Below are 26,411 nucleotides of genomic sequence, written 5' to 3'. Positions count from 1 at the left end.
GGTTTGCACTGAGCATGCCAAACTCCACACAACCTCAGACTCAGCAGCCCAAGCACTCGAGAAGGTGAAAGGATTTGATTGGGAGTTCCATGGCTCTCAGGTGAGTGGCCTTCCCACACCCACTGGACTATGGAATAGTCTGATATGGGCTTTCTGCCCTCCACACATACATCTCACAGAGCTGGAAGGGATCTCAGGAGGTCATCAAGTCCAGCTCCCTGCCCTCTTGGCAGGACCAAGACCCTCCTTTTTTAAAAAAAAAGAAAAAGAGCCTATTTGCCCCAGACCCCTAAGCCACCTCTACAAGGACTGAGCTCACAACACTGGGATTAGCAGGCTGATGCACAAACCACTGAGCTATGCCTGCCTTCCTAGGAGCTTGAATTTAAGCACCCAACTCCACAAGTGGGGTAGAGCCAAGAACTCATTCCATTCATCAGCATTGCCTATTGTCTCATTTAGGTGGCTTCCTGTTGAGCACACTAGACTTTGCGGCTTCCAGTCTCAGGCACCTGTCTCTCCCTGTGCATTGTACAGGCAGCCTCCCTCTTCCCCTGATTCTGTGGATTCTAGTGATTTTTACGGTGCGTAAAAGTTAGGTATTGCAACACTTACGTCTCTTTGTGGATCTGGGCCACGTCGGCGATGAAAAGGGGATGGAGGGTCCAAAGTCACTTAGTTCATTGCTGTTGAAAATTTTACTGTTTGGTAATCTCAAATGCTTCAGCCTCTGCCTCTGAATTGAGGATTGAGAGAACAGCTCAGATTTCAGTGTATTGTGCTGTTAACAGCTCAGCCTGCCAAATATGGCTGAAGTATTTTAGCAAAAAGGGAAATCAGAACCAGCTATGTCCAATGTAAAAAACTAAACAGAAAAACAACTGTAAAAACTCTTGAGTCATGAAAGCATCTTTGTTCAGCCTGCAGCAGGCATAGAAAAGGTGCAAAAATGGGTTTGGCTTATATTCCCAGACCCCTATCAGTGGTGCTACTGAATTTGTTCAACATGTAAGGTTTTATCTCCTCTCAGGGGTTGGATACATTGACTCAACAATCTTCCCAAACCTTGCCAACCTAGGTAGCAAGAGGCAGACAACCAGACCTGGGGAATGGATGAGAGGCTCTAGCCTAAGAGTGTAAATTGCAACAATTTTTTTTGGTTAGGTTTTGCTCAGCAGGAATAACTTAGAACATCAGATGGAGGATTTCCCCGAAATAAAACTTTATATGGCTTCAGCACAATCTGTTTCATCAGACACTAATCTTTGTATTCTGTGGAAGGAATGAGAAACCACAATTCTACGTGACAATGTGTTTTCTCTGATCCAACAATGGAAAAGAAAAAGGAATAGAAATCAAGCATGTATGTCTTACAGATGAAATACACTGAGAGAATTATAGGCATTTGTATTACTTCAGTACCCCATAGTTTACAACCAAAATTGTCATTCTAAATTGCCATCATTAGCTCTTTGTCCTGCTCTGACATAAATATCAGTCATTAAGTGCTGACGTGTAGGTCACAGCATTGCTGTTATATATGCACACCAGCCTGTAACATGACTGTGTCATGGATCCATAAAATGTCATGATGCAGAATCAAGACATCATAAAACCACAGTGCCTGAAAGCTTTTCAGACCTGTTAATAGTGAAACTGGGGAGTTTAGCTGTGCTAGCTGCCCCACAAATAATCTCGTATGGCCAGAGGTAAACCTCCAGGTGGCATTTTTCAGTTTCCTCCTTTCCAGGTGCTTTTTGAATAACCTCCTCACGGGCTTTCATGAGTCCTAGGACCACAGCCTGCCTCAGGGTGTATGGTCAGTTAAGATAAAGTGCAAAAATAAATGCAAAAGCCCCCTTCCAGTCTTAGCTGAGCACAACTCCAAACTGTCCTGGGGTCTTTCTGCTTTAGCATGTTGCTCATAGGCCTGCGTCCTAGAAACAATTCCCTGGGTCTTAGGGTCTTCCCCGCAGGAGCTTTATCACTCTCTGCAGTCTTTCTACAGCTTCCTCAACATTCTCCCACACTGCTCTTTATGGGAGAATCAGTTCCGCCACAGCCACTGGCTTCCACTAATTAACACCAGGCTCCATTCCAGATATGGCAGGCATTGCCAGCTGAATGGCAAAGGGGCAGAGGCTGGCCAGCAAATGACTAGCTCCAGGCCTCTGGCCCTTAAAGGGAGATGCCATCTCCTCACAGGATGATCCTGGAAAAATTGGGATTAGAGCTGCATAAAGGCAGCCAGGCAAATTCTAGGCACACCAACACTAAAGGCTCCTCTCCTATTCTGCTGTGTGGTGGAAGAAGCCACTCATGCAGGAGACATCTGCTGGAGAGACGAAGAACCTTCCACCATTCCTCAATGGGCTCGGACTCTTCGTTCTGCTACAGCATGCTCGGCGTTTAGGCAAGCTGAAGTTCATTCAGAAAGGTGACAGACCCACTGACAAAGGAGAGGATTATCTAGGATGTACCTCCCACGACATCAGCCTCTCTTTCCTGCCACACATCTTGGCACCCCAACCAATGTCTCTGTGTGTGACGGTCATCCTACCCCTCAGTATGGTTTTTTTGCTTGTAGACGTGTTCCTCTCATCCCTGCAGAGCCTGTGCTGGCTGCTGCAGAGTTTCCCTTACAGTGTATGCTGCAGGGCTAACATTATCCTTCCTCCAGTCATGGAACCCTCTGTTGAAATGATTGGTTCCCTCTGGCAGCCCTATTCTCCTGCTCGTTCTAAGATCAGTGGTCATGGCTGAGTCCTCCCTAACCAGCTGTGTTAGCAGCTGCCACTGCAGTAACTGAGCCTCCTCTTCCTAAACTCAGGCCCACTACAAAAATAAATGAACTTAATTTATGTTGACATGCAGCTAGTTACATTGCTTGTGTGTGTCCTCACTAAGAGTGTTTGTATCCATTGTCCTGTCAGTTTGAGGAACTGTGGAACAGCTCCTGAAACCAGAAAAATTTACCATAAGCAATGTCGTGTCTACATTGACACTACTCAGACCTCATTGCATTCACTTTGATGCTATGCTGTTCAGAGAGGTGGCGCTATTAAGATGAAGTAGCAGGGCAGTGAAGTCAACAGGAGCAAAATTTAAAAGTAGATACTTCCATAGTGAGGTCAAAATAAGTTGCTACCCCTCAGTTTGACTGTAGTGTAGACCAAACCCTAAAGAGAAGCTTTGCTTCCCTGGAACCTGACCTCTCTGTTACCCTGACAGCTGAATATGATTCCACCTTCCTATCAGCCCCCTGGGTCCTGGCTGAATCTAGCTATATGGTACAGAAACTCAGTTCCTCATGCTAAATATTTTGGCATAACTGATGATAACATGTGACCTCAGGGTCAAGGTCCATTATCACAAGTTTATTCTACTTAGTTAATCCGGCCTTGCACGGGAGCACTGTATCCTTTAAAAAGCCAGTACCTGTCTTTATTGGTGTCAGTTACCGAGTACTAATCAGAAATATTGCATCATGAAACAGGTTATGGAAAATGACATTATTTATTTAAAGAGATCAATTCCTCATGCAACAAAGTCAGCCCGTGTCCATCCATCACTCTGCATTGTCTTCACCCTACGGTGTATCCCATCATTTGGGACTTGGCAAGTGGAGAAAAAATAGAGGAATGAAAGCAGTAAAAGAGAATGCAGAATAGTTGCACAAAGAAACTCCTGCAAGAGGAGATGAACTGCAGCAAGTAAAACTGCCAAGTTATTCTCCAACTTCAGTGCTGATGGGGCTGGGGGTGGCGGAGGAATAAAAGCTGCATGTGAAATTATGTTTCTGTAGATTTTTATCTCTGCAGTTCAGCCATGGAGAACAAATCTCCCACCCCTTTGCCTCACACTCAAGAAGAATTGACCTTCATCAAGGGGATGGGGTGTCAGTAACCAGCTGTCACCCTTTGTGTGAGCAGAAATGTGCATCTTTATCTTGGATCTTAGTTATTATACTAAATATTACCTGCTTCCCTACTGGGGCCAGAGATAAGGGCAAAAAATAACCCTGTATAATGATAAAAGGGAGTTGTAAATCCTTCGTGTACAAGGGGACAAATTACTTTTACTGGCATTTCTTCCCACCTGAAATTAGGTTTGTATCTCTGTGATGGCTTTATTTCTCCTCCAGGAGAATTATTATTATTTATTGGTTGCTGTCTGTCATAGCAGGTTGAGGGACAGTGCCTTATTTTCTCAGGTGTGTATATTTTAAAGCAGTGCAGATTATGAATTAGGTTGAGATGATGCTGCAGCAACCTATACACAGGATACCAATGACCCAGAACAACTCAGCTACACAATATGCACTCTGCACTGAGACAAGCATGGTTGGTGACAGATGCAAGGATGGAGTCTGGAGACAAAGGGACCACCCATGATGCCTGTTGCTCATAGGAAGCGCATGGCAAAAAGATATGCAGCCCTGTTCCAGTACTAAGAACCTTGATTTGTGAGAAGAGTCCTAGCTTGTATTAGAGATAGGAACCAGGTTATTGTAGGCATGTTAGCTCTGGTATCACTCCTGGACCGGAATGTCACTGAAGCCCAAGGTGACCAAGGCACTGGAAATGGGGATTTTATTATTTTTATATTAAAGTTCAGATGTTTAGAATGAGAGCTATTAACAAGAACAACCCCCAAAGCAGCCATTCTTTTTCAGAGTTCACTAGGAGAAATCCCATGGATCTCAGCAATATCAGTGTGTCATGAACCATTCACTGATGCCTGCACCCATAGCAATAGCTGTGTCAGATTCCCTTCAACTCTTCCTTCTTTGACTGATACAGTTGGGGTCACCAGGGTGGCCACTGCTTCCCTGTGTCCTCTTGCTGGTTTCCATTACTTATTGTGCTTGTTTTATGTGCCTTTTTTTCCTCTTGTACAGGGAAAGGCAGGCAGGCAGGGAGGGGGTTAAAAGGGAAGTGGCAAGGAACAAAAGTCATTCTCGAGTGGGGAGGAAATTCATGAGTTTCTTCAAAATGTTTTGGTTTTCACCTGGCAGCAATGAGATGTGGCATCATGACACTCCTCCCTGAGTCCTTTCCATGACCTTCCACTGAGGGCTGAGGAAAAAAGGAGAGAATCTTGTGGTGCGGATATGTGACTCAGGAGATCCGGAGTGACCTCCTAGTTCTGATGCAGAATCCCCATGTGACTTCAGACCAGTCACTTATTTCTCTGTGCCTTAGTTTTCCACATGAGAAATGTAGATAGTAAGACTTCTTTTCTCTTGCCCTTTGCCTTCTTGATTTAGTTTGGAAGCTCTTTGTGACAGTTCTGTTTGTGACAAAAGGGCTATGTCTACACTAGGACACTACACCAAAGTAGCCTATTTCGAAGTAACAACATGGAAATAGGCTCCTTCGACATATATTATCCATGCATCCTCTGGGACTGAGGCTGTCGATGTTCAACAAAAGGAGCCACCCCGGAAGGAAACGTGGAGCATCCACACACACACAAGTGCTCCCCATCGAAATAAGGGGCAAGGAAAGCCTGCAGACAGGGTCACAGGCTGGACTAGCCCTTCCCGGGCAACAGGAAGCCACTCCTTTAAAGGGCCCTCCCAGACACACCCGGCCTGCACAGCACGAGGTCTGCAGAGCGCTAGCCACACTCTCGCAGACCGACGCACAGCAGCTATGGACTCCCAGCAGCAGCAGCTGCACCTGGAAACCTTCCAGGTAGTCACCCAGGGAGCAAGTGCCCTGCTAGGTGCTGCAAGGGAGGCCACCCAGCAGCTTCTGGCAGGGGGCCCCTCCCAGGGACAGATGGGGATGCCCCTGATCACTGGGCTCCCCTCTTCCTCCCCTGCCTGGTGCTCCGCTGCCTCTGGAGCTACCCCACCTGCTCCGAGTGGTGGGAACAGTTGGTCATGGGGGAGTGGGATGACCACATGTGACTGCGGAACTTGTGCATGCACTGGCAGATCTTCCTGGAGCTCTGCCAGTGGCTCACCCCCACACTGAGGCACCAGAACACCTGGATGCGGCGCGCCCTCCCCGTCGAGAGGAGGGTCGAAATAGCTCTCTGGAAGCCGGCCGCTCCAGACAGCTACCACTCCGTGGGCCACCAGTTTGGAATGGGAAAGGCCATGGCCAGGGCCATTGTCATGGAGGTAAGGAGGCCTGGGCGTGCACCCACGGGGGGTCTGGGTGTGGGGCTGGGGAGGGAGGGATGTCAGGGAAGGAGGGGTTGGGCGGGGGGGTGCCTGGGGAGGTGCCCAGGAGGGGCACCTGGGGGGAGGAGCCTGGGGCACTCTGCACACCCTCATGGGCGCTCATATCCCCTCCCCACAGGTAGTCCATAAGGTCAATGTCATGCTGCTCCAGAGGGGGACCTGGATGGAGCCGTCACCGGATTTGCTGCCATGGGGTTCCCAAACTGCTTTGGGGCCCTGGATGGGACCCACATTCCCATTCATGCCCTGGACCACAGCGGGGGAAGATGCATCAACCAGAGGGGCTACCACTCCGTGGTCCTGCAGGCCATGGTGGACAGCTGGGACCATTTCCAGGATGTCTACATAGGCTGGCCCAGCTGTGCACACAACATCCATGTTTTTAGGAACTTGGGCCTGTGCCGCCGGCTGGAGGTGGGGACCTACATCCCCCAGAGGAAGATCCCTCTGGGGGACACCACCGTGCCCCTCTGCCTCGTGGTGGATGCAGCCTACCCCCTCCAGTCCTGGGTCATGTGCCCATACACCAGCCACCTCACCGTCAACCAGAAGCGGTTCAACGCCCAATTGAACCACACCTACCAGGTGGTGGAGAGGACCTTCGGCCACCTGAAGGGCTGCAGGCGGTGCCTTCTTTCCCACCTGGACGTCGGCTTCCAGAACATCCCCCAGGTTGTGGGCGCATGCTGCATGCTCCACAACATTGTTGAAAGCAAGGGGGGGGCCTTCATCGAGGGGTGGGCAGTTGACGCCAGCATGGGCTTCCCCCAGCCAGCTGCTGCCCCCAGTCACCAGGTCCACCACAAGGGGGTATGGGTCTGCGAGGCCCTACAGGCCCATTTAGATCAGGGAGACCCCTGAGCACCTCCCTGGCCTTCCCCAGAGGACCTCCCACACACTGACCCCGCTGCCTGCACACCACCCCCACCACCTGAACACCATCCCCTCAACAAGCACACATCTCAGGTTCTTTGGAAAATAAAACTGTGGGTTATTTAAAACTGGTAAACTGTCTTATGTGCACAACAAAAACTGGAACCAATGTACAAAGGGGGACAACTATATACACAAGGGGGACATCTATATACAAATGGGGGTCAATGGATGGCTCAGCTGTCAGCCCATCAATCTGGGGTGGGTGTAGAGGGGTGCAACCCCTGACGGGTACAGGTTGCACCCCCCCTTGTGTGTGGTCCCCGGCACAGGTGGCTGAGGCCTGGGAGGACCAGCAGGTACGTCCAAGATGCCTCCACTGGCCGGTCTTCGGCCCCAGTGGGCTCCAGTCCTGGGGGGCTGACAGGTGGCACAGCAGATGGCACAGCAGGTGGGGCAACAGGCAGTGAGGGAGGAGGTGCGGCAAGTGGGGTGGCAGGCGAGGCAGGGTGGACATCAGAGGGTCATCGGGTGGAGGGGTGGGGAGGGCGGCGGGGGGGGCAGTGGGGGATGGGAGCTGGACAACAGCCTCCTGGAGTGACCCAGCTATGTCCTGGAAGATGCCCATGAATTCCTGCTGCGCCGCCCAGTGCCAGGTGGACTCCTCCCAGTCAAAGCAGAGCCTCTCCTTGGCCACCTCCGTCTGCCACTGGAAAGCCACCAGGAGCTGGGGGTCCACAGGGGCCATTCCCTAGGACCAGTGGTGGCATGCCTGTCCTGCTGGCCTTGGAAGTATTCCTGGATGCTGGTGGTGCCCAACCACTGGTGGGGTCTCAGGAACCATGGATGGTGCCTGGCTGCCTGGGGCCTCAGATGGTGTAGCTGCAGGTAGGGAGAGAGGGAGGGGAAGGCTGTTAGTACTATGCCATGGCCCGTGGCCCCTTCCCCCCATCCCCCTTGGGTGCTGGGTCTCCATCCCCTGTCGGTGGGTGTGGTGTCCCCATTGGGTGTCCCCATTGCATCATTCTCCTGCCCCTGGGATTAGGGCACAGTGCTGTCCATGGGTGTGGGTGCTGATGGGCGCTGACGGCCATGCTGCCATCCTGGACCATGCTGTGGCTGGGTCTGCTAGGGGTGTGTGGGGCCCCCGGTCATGTCTGGTGCCCCTGTCCTGTGACCTGGAGTTTGTGTCCTGTGGGGTACGTACCTGACCGTCCACTGCCATGGTCCGGGGAACCCTGGTGGGCGATGCCTTTCTGGTGCTCTGAGAGGGGAGGTCTATGAGGAGCCCTCACTTCTCACTGCTGGTCCACTCCTCCGCCATACTGAGGGGTGGCTCCTCAAGTGGGCCCCGGGGTGCGGGGCTGGCCTCTGGGCTGGACTTCAACTCCAAGGCCTTCTGGGACTCCTCAACTGCAGTGTCCAATGTGGCATGGGGGGAGGAGGTGTCCTGGGGGTCCAGGATGGCTCTGAGCTCCCTGTAATAGGGGCAAGTGGCAGGGTTGGCCCCAGCTCGGCTGGCCAAGTCCTGGGCCCAGGTGTAACCCTGCCGCAACTCCTTTACATTGCTATGGACATGATATGAAGTGCGGGCAGGGTAACCCTGGCAGCCAGGCCCTTGGCCAGTTGGGTGAATGCTTCTGTGTTCCGCCGTTTGCTCCCCATCACATGGAACACCTCCTCCTCACCCCAGAGCCCCAGCAGGTCTCAGAGCTTGGCCTCTGACCAGGAGGGGCCCTGCCTTTTTTGCCCTGCCGTTTGGCTGCTGGGGTGCCTGAGTCCCCTCATGGAGGCAGCCCTGGGGGTGCTCTGGGGGCTGGCTGAATGCCATGGTGTTGGTTGGAGGGGTCAGGGTCTGTAGAGGGTGTGCAGGGCTGCCACATGCATGTGCTGCTGCCTGCAAGCTCTCAGCTTCCTGCCGCAGGAAATCTGGGTCCGTGGTGCTTTAAGGGCTGCTGCGCACAGTAATCGCAGAGCCCCGCAGGGGCTGGACAGAGCATCTCAACCCTTCAGCTGATTGCAGCCATGGAGGACCCCGCTATTTTGAAGTAGCAGCATGCGGATCGTCTATACATGCCCTACTTCAACTTTGAATGTCGAAGTAGGGCACTATTCCCGTCTTCGGATAGGAATAGCGATTTCGACATCTCGCTGCCTAGTGTCGATTTCAGTTTCGAAATAGTGCACGGCATGTGTAGATGCAACGCGCGCTATGTTGACTTTGTGCTGGCTATTTTGACATAGCTGGCTAGTGTAGACACGCCCAAGGTGTCTGACTGCTGTAGCTAAAGTGAGTAAACCCACCCTTGCTATTCCTCTCTCTGCCTTTATAGGCCCAATTCTTCTTTGTTTCTTCAGTTCATGCCATTTTCCAGCTCCCAACCCCTTCATAGGGTTAAATACTCTCTTCCCCCCTCCTCTGTCCTTTTGTCTGGAAGCAGGAGGCTGGTGGGTGTGGGCTGAGGGTTTTTCTGACATGTTCATTCCCTCACTCAGTTGCTGCAACTGTTAACTCATTTTTTTCTATTGTAAACAGTTGCTTAATTATATTGGCCATCTGGACTCCAACTCTGATGCTGTCATTCTCTGTGTATCCCTGGCGGTCTGGTTATCACATGACCTCAGGCTTAGTCAGTTGAATGGATCTGTTATGCTCTTACTCCCACCTGCCCACTACAAGTACTGGCGAAGTTCAGGAGCACAGATAGCCACCTGGTTCTTTAAGCATCCTCTTATTCACTTTATTCAAGTAATCATTTTCCATTCTAGCCACTCAGCAATTTCTTTTCACATTGGCATAGAGTGGAAGAGAAATCAGAATTCCAGCTGACAGACAATGATATTTTAACAGTTGCTGAAATAATTATTTGGAAATGTTAAAATGTTTCAGCCTTTTCCAGTTGGGAGTTGAGGGGTGTGTGCGCTAATTGACATTCCTGGATTAGTCTGTTTCATTTCAGTGTGCTGAACTGAACCGAGAACATCTTGTTCCAGGCACGTCAATGTTAGGATATACAGGTTGAACCTCTCTACTGCAGTGCCCTCGGGACCTGACCAGAACCAAATGAGAGAATTTGCTGAAACATGGGAGGTCAACATTGTCTAGCAGCATTACCAACACTTCCCCTGCTCACCGGGCTCTTTGAAGACATTTAGGGGTAAATTACAGCTAAATAACAGAACAGAACACTGAGAGCAAGGACTGGTGGCTGTAAACAAACATTATAGGACCACAGGAAACTTGGCCATACCTGTGATAAGTGGTTGTCCGACTAACTACAATCATGCCAGACCATGGATGATGCCAGATGAGAGAGTTCCAGACTAGAGAGGTTTAACCTGTGTCTCCCATGACTTGATGGTGCCTCAGGGCAATACCAGTTCAGCTGTGGTGCTGCTTTCTTTCATTCATCCTGGATGAACTGAGTCTTTCAGGATGCATCTGCCTCATCTTACTCCCATGATACTTTGCTACTAAGTTAAAAGGAAAATTGTAGGCATTAGGGGAGATGTCATCTAGTGAAAGAGTCTGGTTTCTAGAGGAGAGTGAGTACATGCGGCATTCACATTTTGCAGAAGCTTCATTTTTCAGGCAGAAAATGTCTGACCAGTTGTACCTGAGTGGCAGTACTCTCTGGGGTGATACAGCTATGGAAGAGCTTTACTATTCTGTCACCAGCCCAGCTGAAGATATGCACAATGTTCTCTGCCAAAGGCCAAAGCATATTGCAACAATTTATAATGTGCATTTGTTTCAAAGGGCATTTATAGCAAACAGTAACCAACCCTTATAAAGCATGTCATAAGAAAATAAATAAATAAAAAAAAAAAAAAAAAAAAAAAGACAAATTAAGCAAGTATCACTGCAGATATGCTTGTTTCTGGCAGGCCTGATTTTGTTCTATCCTTTTTGATTGAAAGAATCTCGAAGACTTTAGAAAAATGATTATCAAATTGTCCTCACCTAAATGTTTCAACTTCAACAAAATATGGCATGGAAATAAACACAGAAAAGACAAAACTCATGACCAAAAATCCTAGGGGTATATCTGCACAAATATCCATAAAACAACAGAAATTGGAAGAAGTAAAACAATTTAAATACTTAGGGTCGATCATCTCTGATTCAGGTACGAAACCAGAACTACTCGCCAGAACAGCAATAACAACTGCAGCAATGCCAAAATTAAAACCAGTCTGGAAAGACAACAACATATCCCTAAAGTCAAAAGTAAGGCTCACGCAAGCTCTTGTACACTCCATTTTTTTATATGCTTGTGAGACCTGGACTCTGACAGCAGAACTAGGGCGCAAGATCAAGGCCTTTGAAATGAAGCTATATTGCAAGCTTCTTAACATCCTCTACATGGCACATATTAGTAATGAAGAGGTCAGAAACATCATCAACTCTGCAACTGGACCTCATCACGACCTACTATCCAGAGTGAAAAAGAGCAAACTAAGATGGTATGGACACACAACAAGATCATCAGGCCTGTCCAAGACCATACTGAAAGGCACACTCAATGGCAAAAGGAGACGTGGCAGACAGAAAAAGCAATGGATAGACAACATTAAAGAATGGACAGGGATGAGCTTTGCCACAATTCAAGAATTGGCACATGACCGCCAAAGATGGAGAGACACTATAAAGAATGTTGTCATGAAGGCACTCCAACGACCTCGGTCAAGAGACTGATGATGATGATGATGAAATATTTCCACTTCTTATGGACAAACTGGTTCTAATGCACCAATATGGTGACATAAGGACTGTGGACTATTTTGAAAGGTGCATGAAATCTTTTATTCTCTCTCCTGTAGGATTGTTTTCCAATTTTTATCAATGTAAATTTGTACAGCTGTCATAAATGAATATTTGTAAAGGGTTGAACCCAGATAGAGTGGGTCCTACCTAGGCAAGCAGCCAGGTAAGCCAAGGGGGAAAAGGATCATTTGAACTCCAGCAGTTACCTACTGAGGGGGTTCTTTCTGGCTGAAGCACAGAGACCAAGATCTTTAATCCTGAGCAGGCTTAATAAATCCATTAAATATTCGGACCACAACATGACCTGGGCATACAGATATGTAAGTAAAAAAGAAATGTTTAGTCAGATGCGATCAGGTTATTTGTTATTTTGGTTGAGTGGAGGACTTTTCAAGCTAGCTGATGTACACCCACCCATCTGCATAAATCTAATTTCTAAAATGAATCCCAGGGAAGTAATTCTCTGTGCTTTTATCTACCGTCTTTTTAAGTTTCTTTGTAACACCTAGTAACCAGGTGTGCTTTTTCTCTTTATTAGTATACTTTGTCTTTTGATTTATGAATAAATCACTTTTCAGGGCAATGATTTAATCCAGTGCCCTAGAGAAGGGTCTGTGTATATGCATGCCTAAGACTGAAAGATTAGCTGTCAAATTGCAGCTTAATTTCTCCCTCTTTTTTTAAGCTCTCTCCTAAGAGGGAAACATCCCAAATATGTCCTACTGTTTTTTTTTTTAAAGGGGACGTTTCTCGCTTGGGTGGTGGCAGCTACCTCCCAGAGGCAGAGACTCTGTGACCTTGGGAAGGCTTTAAGCAGATCCCTATAAAGACAAGGTAATTAAAGGTCTTTTGTGGCCTCCACACCTTCTGCACTCGGAGCGTCAGAGTGGGGAATCATCCTTGAGAACAGCAATTACACATATAAGTTAGTGTTTGACACAATTGGTATTCGATACAACACATTTTAGCATAGTTGACTATGCAGGATAGTAGCTCAGTTCACGGAATGGCTTCCGTTCAACAGTTAGCAATGAGGACTGTAATCACAAATGGAATCTTAGTCACAGATATGAAAAAGGTTACTCTAATTTGGCAGGTATGTATTAAAATAAGTGTCTTACTTCAGACATGGGAGATAACGTGTTGGGCGCTATTTCGAAGTTGAAATCGACGTTAGGCGGCGAGACGTCGAAGTCGCTAACCCCATGAGGGGATGGGAATAGTGCCCTACTTCGACGTTCAACATCGAAGTAGGGACGTGTAGACGATCCGCGTCCCGCAACATCGAAATAGCGGGGTCCTCCATGGCGGCCATCAGCTGGGGGGTTGAGAGATACTCTCTCTCCAGCCCTTGCGGGGCTCTGTGGTCACCGTGGGCAGCAGCCCTTAGCCCAGGGCTTCTGGCTGCTGCTGCTGCAGCTGGGGGTCCGTGCTGCATATACAGGGTCTGCAACTAGTTGTTGGCTCTGTGTATCTTGCACTGTTTAATGAAAGTGTGTCTGGGAGGGGCCCTTTAAGGGAGCGACTTGCTGTTGAGTCCGCCCCGTGACCCTGTCTGCAGCTGTGCCTGGCTCCCTTATTTCGATGTGTGCTACTTTGCCGTGTAGACGTTCCCTCGCTGTGCCTATTTCGATGTTGGGCTGAGCAACGTCGAAGTTGAACATCGACGTTGCCAGCCCTGGAGGACGTGTAGACGTTATTCATCGAAATAGCCTATTTCGATGTCGCAACATCGAAATAAACTATTTCGAAGTTGGGTGCACGTGTAGACGTAGCCTTTGTGTTCCAAGCTGTTAATGGATCAACTGTGAAAAAGTTATATGATACCAACTTCCTTATGGTCTCTTCAATTTACTGGCAAACCAATTTCTTGTGGGGTTTGATGATATTTCCTTCCTAACACAGGGTGATATTGGACATAAGCAATAAATAGTTTGCTTTCACAGCCTGAAAATCAGGAATATCTGCAACTCTAGAGCTTGGTGGAAAACTTTCACACTGGACAAAATGAGACAGGAAATGACCTTGAATTCCCTTGATATGTGAATGGAAGGGTGATCTCCCTCAACTGTTCTAGCCTCACCAAACACTGCCTTGAGCTCACAAAAAGCATTTGATTGGGTCTATGCTACAAAAGAAAGTGGGCCAACAAACAGGTCACAGAACTACTCAGCACTGTTTCAAAATGCTCATTTACCAAGGTGCAAGCATATAGGTAGCCTCGATGACTGTAGAGGAGCAATGTCTCTGGAGGTTCAGGAGGCAACTGTTGTGAAGGAAACAGAAAGTTAGGAGACAAGGCTAACTAGGGAGACAATTGGCTAGGTTAACATGTTAGTAAACTACTATATAGTAAGTTAAATTAAACTTCTTTTATCTAATAGTAAAATTAAAATGTTCCAATAGTGTAATGTACATGAGCAGCATTATATGTGTAAAGCTGTGAAGGAGCATGTTACCAGTATTAGCCTATACTTCTTCAGTTATAAAAAAAGCTTGCCATCTTGTGGGAAAATATAGAACTTCAAACCCACCCATCGCTCATTTAGGCTTGCACAAATTAAATTATTATTGTTAAACTTCATTTTCACAATACACACGCAAACCAATGCAAAAATATTTCCATGGGCTATAATTTAAATTCACAGATAGACAAAGTAAGAAAAAGTGCTGCTTTAGAACTGTTTTAAAATTTAGGAATATTTACTTAATATATTTTGATATGTCATATTGACAATTTATGTTTTAAGTTTATGAATCTGTAAATTTCTGAATCTCTGTGTCTGCTGTCATTCAATAATTATCTCCCTCCCTCAATTTCCCATAGCCATGAAAATTTAAACAAATAAAATTATGAAAAATGCTTACAATTAAATATTGTTATTTAGATGGGTGAGGTAATTTATAATTGGACCATTTTCTGTTGGTGAAAGAGACAATCTTTTGAGACACACACAGCTCTGCTTAAGGTCTGGGAGAGGCACTGTGATACCAGGAGTAGCTCTCCTGGATCTGAAGAAGAGCTCTGTTGGGCTCTACAGCTCATCTGTCTCACCAACAGAAGTTCGTCCAATAAAAGACATGACCTCACTCACCTTGTCTGTAATATCTTGGGACCAACATGGCTACAGCTGCAGAGCACATGCTAATATCTCAAAATATAAAAAATAAAAATCCAATTCTGCCAAATCTACATACATTGCTTGATGAGTTTATTCCAGGTTAACATTTATGTTACACCAAAATGTGTTCCCCATCATTGCTGTGGACATCAATCAATTAAATCTCCCCAAGATCTTTTCTCCCTATTGCTTTAACTCTTAAGCTATGTCTACACGTGAACGCAACATCGAAGTAGCTTATTTCGATGTAGCGACATCGAAATAGGCTATTTCGATGAATAACATCTACACGTCCTCCAGGGCTGGCAATGTCGACGTTCAACGTCGACGTTGCGCAGCACCACATTGAAATAGGCGCTGTGAGGGAAAGTCTACACGCCAAAGTAGCACACATCAAAATAAGGGTGCCAGGAACAGCTGCAGACAGGGTCACAGGGCGGACTAGCGCTTCTGGGGCAACAGCTAGCCGCTCCCTTAAAGGGCCCCTCCCAGACACACTCAGCCTGCACAGCACGTGGTCTGCAGAGCCATAGGCACGCACACCTCGAGCGACGCAGTCATGGACCCCAGCAGCAGCAGCAGCAGCAGCAGCAGCAGCAGCAGCAGCAGCAGCCAGAGGTCCACACAGCTGCCCCTGCAGGAGCAGTGCTCGCCCTGCTCGATGCCATGCAGGAGGCAGCTGAGCACCTCCTTGCCACAGAGGAGTAGCTGCCCGCAGAGGAGGAGGACTCAACCCCCAACCCTGCAGCACCCCGCCACCCCCCCCGCCTCACACGCCGCCGGCTGTGGAGCTACCCCACTCGCACCGACTGGTGGGAGCGGCTGGTGCTCGGAGAGTGGGACGACAACCACTGGCTCCAGAACTTTCGGATGAGCTGACAGACATTTATGGAGCTATGCCAGTGGCTCACCCCAGCACTGAGGCACCAGTACACCGCCATGCAGCGTGCCCTCAGTGTGGAGAAACGGGTCAGCATCGCTGTCTGGAAGCTGGCCACTCCAGACAGCTACCAATCCGTGGGCCAGCAGTTTGGCATCGGCAAGGCCACCGTCGGGGCTGTCCTCATGGAGGTAAGAGGACCCACGGGGGGTGGGGGGGCAGCCCTCGCAGGGGAGGGGAGGGGAGGGGGGCCCTGGCAGGGGAGGGGAGGGCCACACACACCCTGCACACCCCTCATTGGTGCTCTCCCATGTACTTCCCCTGCAGGTCGTCCGCGACATCAACGCCCTGCTCCTCCACAGGCTCATGAGGCTTGGGGACCCGGATGCTGCCATCATGGGGTTTGCCACCCTGGGCTTCCCCAGTTGCTTTGGGGCTCTGGATGGGACTCACATCCCCATCCGCGCCCCGGAACAGAGTGGAGGATGCTACATAAACCGGAAGGGCTACCACTCAGTGGTCCTCCAGGCCTTGGTGGACAGCCGGGGCCGTTTCCTGGACATTTATGTGGGCTGGCCTGGCAGCACCCACGACGCCCGGGTATTCTGGAACTCGGGCCTGTGCCGCCGGCTGGAGGTGGGGACCTACATCCCCCAGTGGGAGATCCCCGTGGGGGACACCACCATGCCCCTCTGCGTCATCGCAGATGCGGCATCCCCCCTCCGGCCCTGGCTCATGCACCCTTACACAGGCCACCTGTCAGCCAGCCAGAAGCGCTTCAACCAGCACCTGAACCACGCGTGCCAGGTGGTGGAGCGCACATTTGGGTGCCTCAAAGGGCGCTGGAGGTGTCTCCTCATCTGCCTTGATGCGAGCCCCACCAACATCCCCCAGATTGTGGGTGCGTGCAGCGCCCTACACATCCTGGTGGAGAGCAAGGGGGAGGCCTTTGAGGGCTGGGCTGTGGAGGCCGGCAGGGCCGATGTGCAGCCACCCGCTGCCCCCAGTCTCCAGGTAGACCCCGAAGGGACCCGGGTCCGGGAGGCCCTGCGGGCCCAGTTTGATGAGACTGCGGGGTGAACGCTGGCAGGCCCCCCACTGCACCCCACCATCCTCCACCGCACTCCCTGCCCCTACGCCCACACCACAGAGCACCCAAGAGCACACCCCCCTACTTTTCTTGTAAAAATAAAAACAGACAGTTGTTTGTCAAATCAAACCTCTTTACTACTACTATTATTACTATTATTATTATTATTATTATTATTATAAATATTCTGAACAAGACAAACTATGTACAAGGGAAATCAAACTGATAAGTATATATACATTATAAAAATCGGGATAACATGAAAGGGGAAGACAAGGAAGGGGAGAACTATTTACATGGGGGGGGTAAGGATCAGCATAGTGATGGGTCACAAATGCAAACTATTTACAAGAAAAGAACAATAAAATGGGGGGAATATATACAAAGGGGGGGGGCCACGTCCTGGGCCCCACGCCCTTACAGTCCAGCGCTTGGGTTGGGCGGCTGGGATCCCCACCTCGGCCGCAGCCCTGGCTGGGGGCCGGACAGACCGGGAGATACGGCCAGCAAGTGTCAGCTAGCCCCAGGTCCCCCTCGGTGGAATGGCCCTCCGTGGCGGGTGGCGGTGTGACAGCGGACGGCACAACGGCTGGAGCAGTGGGTGGAGCAGGCAGGGCGGGCGCTGCGGTGGCCGGCGCGGCCTGGGGGGCCAGGGAGACTGCAATGCGGTTGAGGGTCCGCCTGTAGGCCCCCCCATGACTCCTGGCGCCAGGCCAGTGCCCGCTTCTGCAGGTGGAGGCGGCATTCCTCCACCCACAGCTGCTGCTCGGCGACCTCCAGCTGCTGACGGTGGAGGGCCAGCAGCTGGGGGTCCGTCGCCATCTCCTGGTGGTGCTGCGTCTGCCATCTTCCCCGCCGTGGGGCCGGTCGGTGCTCCGCCGAGGGGCTGGCCTGGAGTGATGGCCCCGGAGGGCTTTCCGGGACCACTGACGCCTCGCCGGCGCTCTCCGGTCCTTCCGATGGTGCAGCTGCGGAACACAGGAGGGGGGGAAGAAGAGTGGAGACAGCTGTTAGTGTGGGCCCCGAACCGTGCCCTTGTCCTCCCACCCCTCTGCTGCAGGTTCCCCATCCCCGTCCCTGGGAGATGCTGCTGTGATGGGGTTCAGGGGTCCCCCTGCACTGCACCCCGTCTGCCAGCAGGAGTGACTCTCACTCACTCAGCAGGTACGACAGGAGGTTTATTAGGCAACAGATGCCCAGTTTCTCACAGAAGAGACAGTACAGCAGTCAGAGATGGTCCTTCCAACCCATCCTGGGGAGAAGACCCCGAGGCGTGCCCCTCTGGGGTATAGCTTTCCTCCTTCTCAGGCTGGCTGCCTTCTAGCTCTCCCTTCCCCTAGCCTCTAACTGCCGCCCCCGATTCAAAGCCAGCTCGGCTCCTCCCTCCTCTTTGTTCAGGGAAGAGGTGTAACCCGCCAGTTGTAGCCCCAGGATCATCCTTAGCCACTGGGAGCTATTCAGCTTGTTGCCCATATCTAGCCTGAGTCTCGCATTTGCACTCCCCCGACTCCATCACATGCTGCTGCTGCTGCTGCTGCTGGGTGTCCGACCCCCTCCCCCCCGGGGGACCCTAGAGGTTCCACTCCCCCCAGACCCGGGGATGGGGCATGGCACTGTCGTGCTGGAGGGGGGGCAGGGGCTGATGCTCTCCTGTGAAGGACATGCCACTGCTGTCCTTGGGGCCATGGTCATCTGGGCATGTGGAGGGCCCTGGCCATATCTATTACCCCCGTCCCTCAACCCCGGGGGTGTGCACCGGGGGGGTACATACCTGACAGTCCACTCCCACGGTCGGGGGACACCCAGGGGGGCGGACGCCCGGCTGGAGCTCCTGGATGGGAGTATGATGTGGAGGCCAGTGTCACTGGAGGAGGAGTCCCTCTCCCCCTCCTCCTCCTCTGGTGCCCCAGGGGTGGGCTCCTGGGGGGGCCCCCAGGGTGCAGGGCTTGCCTCCGGGGCAGACTCCGCCTCCGGGGCCTGCTGGGGCTCCTCAGCTGAGGTATCAAGAGTGGCCGGAGGGGAGGAGGTGTGCCGGGGGCCCAGGATGGCCCTGAGCTCCCTGTAAAAGGGGCAAGTTACGGGGGTGGCCCCAGATCGGCCAGCCGCATCCCAGGCCTGGGCGTAACCCTGCCACAGCTCCTTCACTTTACTCCGGACGTGATCCGGAGTGCAGGCAGGGTGACCCCGGGTGGCCAGGCCCTCGGTCAGCCGAGCGAACGCATCTGTGTTCCGCCTCTTGCTCCTCATTACCTGGAGCACCTCCTCCTCACTCCAGAGCCCCAGCATGTCCCGAAGCTCAGCCTCCGCCCAGGAGGGGCCCCGCTGCTGCTTCCCCGCCTGGCTGCTGGGCTGTGAGCCCTGGCTCCCCTTGGGGGGGGTCCCCTGGGGGCGCTGGGGTGGCTGCCGGGCGGCCATCACAGTGCTGGGGGGTTCTTGTGGCTCCAGAGGAGCGTGCAGGCTAGCTGCGTGTTACTGCTGCTGCCTGTACGCTCTCTCAGCTTCCTTCACAGGAAGGGAGGGGGCGGGGACCTTTAAGGGGCCGCTCCATGCGGCCACCATTGAGCTGAGCGGCTGGAGAGAGCGTCTCTCAACCCCTCAGCTGATGGCCGCCATGGAGGACCCCGCAATTTCGATGTTGCGGAACTTGCAACGACTACACGGTCCTTACTTCGACGTTGAATGTCGAAGTAGGGCGCTATTCCCATCCCCTCATGGGGTTAGCGACTTCGACGTCTCGCCGCCTAACGTCGATGTTAACTTCGAAATAGCGCCCAACACGTGTAGCTGTGACAGGTGTTATTTTGAAGATGGCGCCGCTACTTTGAAGTAGCGTGCACTTGTAGATGCGGCTTTAGTCAGTGTAAGAAATTAAGGATAATATATAGCATGTTGGCAGGATCTCTCTACAGGTAGGCAGGACATTCAGCACAACCTTGCATCCTGTACAAAATTCAGGTGGGATGTTCAGGACTAAAAGGGAAGAACCTGAAGTGAAGTGAAGGAGCAAATCTTTCAGTTAAGGAGCTATCATAGAAGATACTTAGCAGATACCTGTGATGGACTTCCTAAGATTCTTACACTAGATTTGAGTGGACTAATCAGAACTCAGCCAGAAATTTTGGAACTGAGAACTCAAGGACTTGTCTTGTGAGTGAGGGCTAGCTCCTCAGCTGGTGCATGTAGATCAATTGTTACCATTTTGGGATTTGGTTCAACAATTTATCTAGGAAGAAAAGAAAAGGGGGAAAAATAAGATAAGAAAACCTGTAATAATCGGGGAAGGGGGGAGAGACTTTTAAAACTGTGACTATTTCTTGTAGTTAATGTCACCAGAATCTGGTGATTCTGCTGGACACAAAATTGTCCCAAAAATGGAAATTAGGCAACAGAGGGAAATTGGGTCAAAAATCAAAATTTTTACAGCTAATGCTCAGATTGATATTATAGTTTGAGAATCTGTTCAAACACTTCAAACAGACTTGGGAGCACATGTTGCAGGGCTGCTGCAGTTTGCAAATCCTAATTCCAGAAGCCTTTGTGAGGCCTAGAAGATAAGATTTATTAGGACTTACGTTTATTTGTTTAATTTAGAGGAAAGATACGAGCAAGTCACCCTTGTATAGTAGGCATTCTTGGGAAAATGAGGAAGTGGCTATGAACCTTCTACATGCAACTAACCCTGGCTGCTACATTGACCCACTAGGGGAGGGCACACACACACAAATGGAGCATCCCTCAGGTTACATATTGATGATCTCAGACTTTTCTATTGGCAGTGATTTTAGCACATCTAGTGAAAACCTGCCAAATCGACCACAGATTGCTCTTCCATTGACCCTGTTACTCTACACTGGGCAAGAAGAGTAAGGGAAGTTAAGGGAGAGTTTCTTCCTTTGACAACCCCCGCCCCCCACACACATACTTCCCCCCGCCCGAGCAGAATCTTCAGTAACTTGCCTTACGGTATATCGACTCCAGCTACATTATTTACATAGCTGGAGTTGCATAACTGAAGTTGTCTTTCTATTGTAGTGTAGATGTAGCCTCAGGCTGCTTTCACTTAAGCCAGGGACTAGTCTGGTCCCCAGCTGGTTCTAAGATCAGGGAATGTAAAGGTGGCTCACAAAGTAAGATTTCATTCTTCCACCATCTGGAACTGAGCACTGTTTGGCTGCACAAGTGGTTACAGGTCCTTGATTACTAAAATATAATGACAGAAAACTGTTTACATAGCAGAGTTCCCAACCCACAGGAAACAATGCATCATCTTAAAAGGTTCACAGGAAGAAGCATCCATGTGTGTTATTGGTTAAGATGACATACACTATAACACACAATTTTACTGGCTTGGGAAGAAAAGAAAATTCAGGTTATGGTGAAACAACCACAGAAATCTTATTGCAAGCACATATGCTTTAAATTAAAAGTATGACTAAGTGGTAGCAAGCAGTGGAAGGAAAAAAGAATACACTCATCCCTCTCTCTAGGAGCACAATTGGTTCCCAACCTAGTGCTCGTAGGTGAAAGCTCATAAGAGGGACACTAAGTCCTCATTAAAATACATGCAAAAGTCTCTGATTGGTTTCTAGAGCTGGGCGAAGGAGCAGCAGCAGGTGGCGCTGCTTTTGGAAGGTAAGTGAACCTTGGGTTGCAGGGTTGGAGGGGGTTAAAGGCTGGGGGCAGTTTGGGGCAATGAGTGGGAGGGAGGGTTAAAACATGGTGGCTGGTTGGGTCCATGGGAAGGGTTGGTGGAGGGCGGGGTAGGCTGCTGTGGGTTGGGTCTGTGGTCTGGCGGAGCGGAGGACAGGGGGGTGGGCAGGCTGCAATGGGTTAGGTCTACCAGGCTGGCAGGGAGGGGAAGCAGGGGTCAGGCTGCGGCAGGGCCAGTCTGCGGGGCTTGTGGGGGGCAGGGAATCAGCCTGCCATGAAGCAGTGGAGGTAAGGTGGGGTCAGGCTGCCGTGGGGCCAGCAGAGGTGCGGGGGGGAGGGATCTGGCTGCCATGGGGCCAGCAGAGGTCTGGGGTCAGGCTGCCGTGAGCCTGGCAGAGATATGGTGGGATCAGGCTGCCGTGGGGCTGGTGGAGGTGGGGGGGTCAGGCTGCCACGGGGCCAGCTTGAGGCATGGTCAGGCTGCTGAGGGCTGGGGCCATGGGGCTGGCGGTGGGGTCAGACTAGGGCAGGTTGGAGCCTGGCGGGGGGGCGATTAGCCTCGTATTAGTGGGGAAGTTCACTCGTAGGGTGAACAAAGGTAAGTAGAGGTGTCCATCATTTAAGCGAGTACTCATTAGTAAAGTACTTGCTTAATGAGGGATGAGTGTATTAGAAGAATGTGCAGTAGGAAGTTTCAAACAACCACCCAGAAAAGAAAGCAGAAAATCCAGCTCTTTGGCCACTTGGAGCTTTTGAAAACTTCCTGTCACTGTGTGCTCAGGACAATACCTGAACCTCCTGCATCCTTCCTGGTGCACTTAATTTGGAGCGAATGCTGCCTGAGTGTGAGCATGACTTTGGGCCATGAACAGCACTGCTGTGTGATTCCATGAACTGACTACTCAGCAATGGCTTGCTGTAGGACGGTGTCCTACCAGAGGCCAGAATGGAGCAGACCACTCCAGGAACCCTGTGCAGGGGAGAGGGAGAAACAAGGGGGTGCCTCTGTGAAACCATCTGTGAGCTGAGTGCTCCAGACTGGTGCTTTGTAGGAAGATGGGAGGATGAACTGTTACATGACCCCTGAGCTGAGTGGGCCAGAAAGGGAGCACACAACCTCTCATGGCTCATTACCTATTCCTGCTTGCGGCCGGGTGAAGTTATGGAACTCACCAGAGGTGCCCTCCCTTGGCTCTCAGGATGAGGAAAACTGGGACACGTCCTGGCTCCAGGGTCAGGAACAGCCCCTGTCTGGCAGGCATGGTTGCCTGGCTGGCCTCCTCCTGCTTCTCCTCATCAACTTCATCTGCCACCTGCCTTCCTGCTGATTGACACCAGGTGTGTCCTAGTCAGACTTGGCAACAATGGCAGTGGAGGCACCCCCTCCCCCCAGGATGGCATTGAGCTGGTGGTAGTAGCATCAGGTGTGCAGTATCTCCCCAGAACATCCACTCTGCCCTTTGGCTTTGTGGTAAGTCTGCCACAGCTCCTTAGTTTTGATCTGGCAGTGCTCCAGGGTCCGGGTGTGCCCCCGTCCACCAGGCTGGCAGCAATCTGGACATAGACAGCTATGTTGCTTAAGGTTGGTCTTTATCCCCCAGACCTCAATGAGAGGCAGGATCTCCACACCAGTCCAAGCTGGGGCTCTCCTCTGTCCCTGGGCATTGGCTACAATGGGAGCTGCAAAAGTGCTGGCAGCCATTGGGGGCTCAGCAGGAGGACTGGGGTAACTCATGTTGGCCCCATGGTGGTGTCCTGCACAGGGCCATCACAGCTGGGCACTTTCTCTGAGCCTCCCTCCCCTTGCAGGCCTTTTGGAACTCCGTAGGGGCAGGGGAGCAGTGGAGTTGCCTTAGGTGGCCAGAGCAGTCAGGTCTGCAGCTGTGAGAGGTCTCTGTAGGCCAATTAATTTGAAATAACAGGGATGACACAGGCATACTAATGCTATTTCAAAGTAAATATTTTGAAATATCAGAGAGGTAACCCAGTTAGTCTGTATATTCAAAAACAACAAGAGCCGTGTCTGCACGTGCACGCTACTTCGAAGTAGCGGCACTAACTTCGAAATAGCGCCCATCACGGCTACACGTGTTGGGCGCTATTTCAATGTTAACATCTACGTTAGGTGGCAAGACGTCGAAGCCGCTAACCCCTTGAGGGGATAGGAATAGCGCCCTACTTTGACGTTCAATGTCGAAGTAGGGACCGTGTAGTCATTGCACGTCCCGCAACATCGAAATTGCGGGGTCCTCCATGTCAGCCATCAGCTGAGGGGTTGAGAGACGCTCTCTCCAGCCCCAGAGCTCAATGGTGGCCGCGTGGAGCAGCCCCTTAAAGGTCCCCTCCCCCTCCCTTTCCTGTGCAGGAAGCTGAGAGAACGTGCAGGCGGCAGCCCAGACACGCGGCCAGCCTGCACGTCTCTGAGGCACCACTGTTTGCCACCCCAGCTGCGATGGCCGCCTGGCAGCCCCCCCAGGGGACCCCCCCCAAGGGGAGCCAGGGCAGCCAGGGCGGCAAGCAGCAGCAGGGCCCCTCCTGGATGGAGGCCAAGCTTCTGGACCTGCTGGGGCTCTGGAGCGAGGAGGAGGTGCTCCAGGTAATGGGGAGCAAGAGGCGGAACGTGGATGCGTTTGCTCGGCTGGCCAAGGGCCTGGCCGACCGGGGTCACCCTGCCCGCATTCCTGACCATGTCCGGAGTAAAGTCAAAGAGCTGCGGCAGGGTTATCCCCGGGCCCGGGATGCGGCCAGCTGATCTGGGGCCGCCCCCGTCACTTGCCCTTTTTACAGGGAGCTCAGGGCCATCCTGGGCCCCCGGCACACCTCCTCCCCTCCGGCCACTCTTGATACCTCAGCTGAGGAGCCCCAGCAGGCCCCGGAGCCAGAGTCCACCCTGGAGGTAAGCCCCACACCCCGGGGGCCCCCCCAGGAGCCCACCCCCGGGGCACCGGAGCAGGAGGAGGAGGAGGAGGAGGGGGACTCCTCCTCCACCGACACCGGGCTCCAGATCCTTTTGCCATCCCAGAGCAGCAGCCGGGCGTCTGCCCCCCGGGTGTCCCCCGGCTGTGGGAGTCGACCTACAGGTATGTACCCCCCCGGTGCACACCCCCGGGGTTGAGGGGTGGGGGTAATAGATATGTGGCCAGGGCCCTCCACATGCCCAGATGGCCGTGGCCCCAAGGACAGCAGTGGCATGTCCCTCACAGGAGTGCATCAGCCCCTGCCCCCCCTCCAGCACGACAGTGCCATACCCCATCCCCGGGGCTGGGGGGAGCGGAACCTCTAGGGTCCCCCGGGAGGAGGGGGTGGGACACCCCACAGCAGCAGCAGCAGCAGCAGCAGCAGCAGCAGCATGTGATGGAGTGGGGGCAGTGCAAATGCGAGACTCAGGCTAGATATGGGCAACAAGCTGAATAGCTCCCAGTGGCTAAGGATGATCCTGGGGCTACAACTGGCAGGTTACACCTCTTCCCTGAACAAAGAGGAGGGAGGAGCCGAGCTGGCTTTGAATCGGGGGGGCCGCAGGTAGAGGCTAGGGAAAGGGAGAGCTGGAAGGCAGCCAGCCTGAGGAGCGGGAAAGCTACACCCCAGAGGGGCACCCCTTGTTGTCTTCTCCCCAGGATGGGTTGGAAGGACTGTCTCTGACTGCTGTACTGTCACTTCTGGGAAAAACTGGGCATCTGTTGCCTAAGAAACCTCTCCTGTCAGACCCTGCTGAGTGAAGTGAGAGTCACTCCCACCGGGGGATGGGGTGCAGTGCAGGGGGACCCTTGAACCCCCTCACAGCAGCATCTCCTGGGTACGGGGATGGGGAACCTGCAGCACAGGGGTGAGGGGACAAGGGCCACGGCTCGGGGCCCTCACTAACGGCTGTCTCCGCTCTTCTTCCCCCGCCTCCTGTGTTCCGCAGCTGCACCATCGGAAGGACCAGAGAGCGCCAGCGAGACTTCAGTGGTCCCGGAAAGCCCTCCGGGGCCATCGCTCCAGGCCAGCCTCTTGGCGGAGGACTGACCGGCCCCACGGCGGGGAAGACGGCGGACGCAGCACCACCAGGAGATGGCGACGGACCCCCAGCTGCTGGCCCTCAACTGCCAGCAGCTGGAGGTCGCAGAGCAGCGCCTGCGGGTGCAGCAACGCCGCCTCCATCTCCAGGAGCGGGCGCTGGCCTGGCGCCAAGAGGCATGGGGGGCCTATATGGACACCTTCAACCAGCTAGTGGACTACCTGGCCCCCCATGCCGCGCCGGCTGCCGCTGCGCCCGCCCTGAGTGCTCCACCCGCCGCGCCACCCTCTGCTCTGCTCATTGCCGCGCCGTCCGCCGTTACCCCGCCACCCGCCACCGAGGGCAGGACCGCCGAGGGAGACCTGGGGCCAGCTGAGACTCGCCAGACATATCGGCCGGTCCGCCCGGCCCCCAGCCAGCCCCGGACAGGGCTGCGGCCGAGGCGGGGCTCCCGGCCGCCCACCCCCAGTGCCGGACTATAGGGGCGTGGGGCCCAGGACGTGCCCCCCGCCTTGTATATAGTTTGGACTTATTCATTTGTGCCCCCCGTTTGCCCCGTCCCCCCCATGTAAATAGTTCTCCCCTTCCTTGCAATCCCTGGGTTTTTTTTGTAAATATATGCATACTTTTTTATTTTTCACCTATAATAGTTAGAAGTTCTTGTATATAGTTTGGTATTAGTTAAAAGAACAGTTAAAAGAAAACCAGTTTGATTTTACAAACAAGTGCGTGCTTTTATTTGTCCAGGAAAAGTCGGGGGGGGGAGGGGTGTGCTGTTGGGTGCTCCGTGGTGTGGGCGTAGGGGCAGGGAGTGTTGTGGAAGAAGTGGGGG

The sequence above is a fragment of the Carettochelys insculpta genome, chromosome 1 (genome assembly GCF_033958435.1).
Source record: "Carettochelys insculpta isolate YL-2023 chromosome 1, ASM3395843v1, whole genome shotgun sequence".
Classification (NCBI taxonomy): domain Eukaryota; kingdom Metazoa; phylum Chordata; order Testudines; family Carettochelyidae; genus Carettochelys; species Carettochelys insculpta.
Note: the sequence above shows the minus strand (reverse complement) of the source record.